The following is a 4901-nucleotide window of genomic DNA, read 5'->3' as shown; positions in this document are numbered from 1 at the left end:
TGAAACTGGTTTTGCACCTAACATACCAGCCTCGTGTATAATGTCAAGGGCATACTTCCGTTGAGACAAACAGAACCCGTCTTTGCCACGAGAGACCTCAAGACCCAAGAAATATTTCAGCTTACCAAGATCCTTCATGTGAAAACGAGTGTTGAGCTGCACCTTGAACTTGTTGAGGAGAGTGAGATTGTTTCCCGCAAGAACAAAATCATCAACATAAACAAGAATATGCAGAACATCATCACCATGAATCAAAGTAAATAAAGAGTAGTCCTGATAGCTTTGTTTAAAACCCAATTCACGAAGTGCAGTAGATAGCTTGGAGAACCAACAGCGAGGCGATTGCTTGAGACCATACAACGACTTACGAAGGCGACACACTTTATTGGGATCACTGGACTTAAAACCTGGAGGAAGCTTCATGTAAAATTCTTCCTCAAGATCCCCATGAAGAAAGGCATTGTGAACGTCCATTTGGTGGACCTCCCAATCCTTGGCAGCGGCGACAGCAAGAAGAGAGCGGACGGTAGTCATCTTTGCAACCGGAGCAAAAGTCTCCTTGAAGTCGACACCTTCCTTCTGATGATTACCCATCGCAACGAGGCGGGCTTTATGACGTTCAAGGGAACCATCCGAGTTAAACTTTAGCTTATACACCCATTTGCTATTAATGGCTTTCTTCCCCGGAGGCAGATCAGTGACATCCCACGTATGATTAGCCTCAAGTGCTTCTATCTCCTTGCGCATCGCATCGCACCATTCCTTAATGATAACCGCATCCTTGAAATGACGAGGTTCGTTGCTGTCTAGTATCGCTGCCATAAAAGAAATATGGTTTGTGGAGAAGCCCTCATTAAATAAATACTGCGAGATGGGATATAGGATCTTACCAGAGGCCGTAGAGGAGGACAATGATTCATCAGGAGCGAGAACGTGAGAGGAGTGTACAGGAAGGACGACAAAGTCTTTGAGTAGAATAGAAGGGAACTTCTTCCGCTGACCTTTGCCCAACAACTCTGGTAAACCTGGCGTAGACGGTGACTTATCAACAGACTGATCCGCAACAGGAAATGGCATCAGAGACGAGGAAGGAGAAACAGAGTTCTCTTTTGCAAGAGAAGCCGAAGAAGTATCGATTGTAACAATATGGGTTAACCCCGGATCCAACATAGCAGTGTCCTCGTGAAGAGGAATAGGTTGTGCGTACGCTGACGGTAAGAGAGGTGGTGACACCCAGTCATCGTCAACCACGACTAGTTGTGGGAACGGACGAGAAGGCGGAGACGACGACTGATGGAGAAAAGGAAAAATCTCCTCTTGAAACCGAACATCACGACATAAAAATTTTCTTGGTGTCAAGATCAAACAAACGCCATCCCTTCTTACCGTACGGATATCCAATGAAGACACATTTGCGACTACGAGGACCAAACTTATCCTTATCCCGGGAACGATGGTGAGCATAGGCTAAGCAGCCAAACGTGCTAAGCATAGCGTACGACGGACGATGACCAAATAAGACTTCATATGGAGTCTTGTTTTGTAAGACAGACGATGGGGTGCGGTTGATTAAGTGAGTTGCTGTGAGGATGCTCTCTCCCCAGAACTGAACCGGCATATGACTTTGAAAGAGACATGCACGAGCAACGTTAAGAATATGACGGTGTTTGCGTTCTATTCGACCGTTTTTTTGAGGAGTATCAACGCATGAAGCTTGATGAAGGATGCCCTGTTCTTGAAAATACGACGAGAGACACATGAATTCGGTGCCGTTGTCAGTGCGAAAAGACTGAACCGGTTTGCAAAACTGACGTTCAGACATAGCACAGAAATTTCGAATTAATTGGGAGACTTCGGGCTTAGCGGACATGAGGTATGTCCATACTGCACGAGAGTGATCATCAACTAATGTTAGAAAGTACTTAGCACCGGTTGTAGAAGGGGTACGGTAAGGCCCCCAGACATCACAATGAACAAGTGAGAAACAATCCTTTGCTTTATTATTACCCTCATGAAAAACATCTCTTGTTTGCTTAGCAAGAAAACAAATGTCACAACTCTTTAAAACCTCAAAATCCTTAGGAGAATGAACACATTCGTTTAAAGATACTAAAACACTAGGTGAAGGATGTCCGAGCCTATGATGCCACAACCCACTAGACACCTCAAGAGTCGCTGACGCTTTGTGAGACCGAGCAGCCAACACTCCCTCACGTTCTTCACCCGTTCCAATCAAAGTCCTCGAAAAACGGTCCTGTAAGAAACAAAGAGAGTCAGTAAAAATCCCAATGGAACCAGTTTGCTTGAGAAGCTTCGAAACGGATATCAAAGTGCAGTTGAAATCAGGCACAAACAAAACATTGGTGAGTAAATAAGCTGAGCTCAACAGAAGCGAGCCACACTTAGTGGCCCATGATGGATGACCATCCGGTTTCGTAACCGGTGATGGAATGATGTTAATGACATCAACCAAAAGAGAGAGATCACCCGTCATGTCATGGGAGGCTCCCGTATCTAAGACAACATTAGACAAGTGAGTTTTACCCGACAATTCTGAGGACGTGTTGGAACGTTGAGCTTCAATCAAGTTGATGAGATGCGTTATCTGACTGTAGCCACCTTGGTTAGGAGAACCGACACGAGCATTGTTAGCTGAACAGGACGATTAGAGGTGTCTCTGGTATCCGGTCGAGTACCACCTTTGTTGTCAAAATACCAGTCCGGGAAACCATGAAGTTGGAAGCACTCTGATGCTTCATGACCTTGACGCCGACAATGTGCGCACGACAGAGAGGCACGATCACGGAAGCGAGAAGCTGTAATAGCAGCAACATGAACAGGAACCTCTGTTTTGACGCTGAAACCAACCGCCTCTGTTTGGTTAAGTTCCTTGGAGTGCACGACATTGAGATTTTGCTCCTCTCGTATAACCCGAGAGTACACTTGAGTGAGCGGGGGCTTGGGGTCTTCTCCAGTAATCGTTGAGCGGATGTTGCTGAACCGAGGAAGATCTAAACCAAACAGGAACTGATGGATTCGGTCCTCTTCGCGTTCTTGAGCAATACCCGGAGCAGCAGTCACAACCAGTTTTGTAGTTCTGAAGCTCCTCCCATAACTTTGACAGACGACCATAGTATTCCAAAACGGATTGACCGTTCTGTTTACATCCAGCGATCTCATCCTTAAGAACTTGTTTACGCACACCGTTGCTAACTGAGAAACGTGACCGAAGGCTTTCCCCTAACGTCGATGCCTCGGCGATGAAAGAAACGGTGGATCGAAGTTTAGGATCAATGGAAGTTCGAATCCAGCCCACGATCATAGAGTTCGCAGCACGCCACAAGCTTAAGTCGGGGTCAGCGGTAGGTTTGGGAATAGATCCATCGATAAAACCTAGCTTGTGTTTAGCTTGCAACGAGTTGCGTAGCTCGGTAGCCCATTCAGAATAATTGTCTTCTTGTAGAATCATAGAAGATATCAAAGCTCCTGGATTGTCAGAGGAACTCAACGTATATGGTGAAGGTGGTGGTGCAACAACCACTTGTGTTTTTGGAGGAGTTGCCATCGAAGAGTAGAAGAAGACAAACGAAACAAATAAAGATTTAGCGGCGACGGTTGTTGAAGAACAACGGTGGCGGCGGCACGAATAAAAAAATAGGTCACAGAAGCTTAATGCTCTGATACCATGTAATGAGTTGAAAACGAATGTAATATGTGTTGTTGTATTCATTATGTTGACACAGTATTTATACATAGTTGCCTAGCTAGAAGATAGATTCATATCTACGTGAATATAGGAATCATAAGATTTACACATATCCTAATAATTAGCAATGAATATGCAGAAACGAGAGATCTGCGATCAGTAGTTTACAACCTGAAAAATGGAAAACTTGCGCTTCCCGAAATCAGAGAAACAAGGTTTCATTGGCGCGTCTCTCCATCATGCCACTCCGTATAAACTGAGGGAAAAACAGCAAAACCACCTGTGACAACTACAAAGCCCATCGTGAGAAGCCATGAAACAGACAACCTCACTGGCCACCACCGCCGTAAAAGCGCTGTCCTCTTCACAGCCACCTCTGTACCCGTGCAAACCCCATTTAACACAAAGAACAAAGTGACCTCCCATGTAGGAGTCTCACGGGTTATATAGAAGTATACAAGTTTATGAAACAGACCAGAGACAAGGAACGTTACCAAATACCCCAAGAATCGGAATTCATTACGGGATGGCAAGCGCACCGCACAGGATTGTAGACGCCTGACCGGAGGATAGCCGAGGCCATGATATTCCAACGGCGACCCCAAAAGTCTTGAAGAGAGGTGGCTAAGTATGGTTTGTTGAATTGTGGCTCGAGATCACACCCAAGAGCGATACTTAGCAGAACTTTAAGGGGATCTAAGAGAGAATCTCAAGCTCCACGTATAGGTGCAGGAAACATATACCCATAGCACATTCTGAGGAAGAAAATCACTGTACTTGTAGACATGTAACACAACACCAAATATCATGATTTTAATGGCATAAGCTTGTTTGTGGAAATGGTTTAGAAATGGCTGAGATTTAGGGTTTTGCTGAAGTTTGATGGGGAAGCAAGTGAAGCAAACAAATTTGATGAGATTAGGAGCAACTGGGAAAAAAGGTCGTTGATCAAATGCAAACATGATGAGCTTTAAACTGGCCATCTCGGAGAGGTAAAATGCTGTAGAGCTAGAGAAATGCACAGACAAGAAGAACGAAGGAAGAACAAAAAAAGAGCACATATGGGAAGAAAAGAGAATAATCGAAGAACACCAGTTTTGATATTGGCTGAGATGTAGTAACAGTATGATACTGAGATCATTGCAGAAATCCAAACTAGGATGAAGTTCTTTTTTTTTTTTTTTTTTTTAAAAAA

At 44.5% G+C, this 4901-nt stretch overlaps 1 pseudogene; it reads right to left on the bottom strand.

Annotated features, from left to right (window-relative positions):
- LOC104743786 overlaps positions 3863 to 4901 on the bottom strand; it is a 4756-nt pseudogene continuing 3717 nt past the window's right edge.

This window comes from Camelina sativa, chromosome 14 (genome assembly GCF_000633955.1).
Source record: "Camelina sativa cultivar DH55 chromosome 14, Cs, whole genome shotgun sequence".
Lineage (NCBI taxonomy): Eukaryota > Viridiplantae > Streptophyta > Magnoliopsida > Brassicales > Brassicaceae > Camelina > Camelina sativa.
The sequence above is the reverse complement of the archived record's forward strand: the minus strand, read 5'-3'. Positions and strand labels throughout refer to the sequence as shown.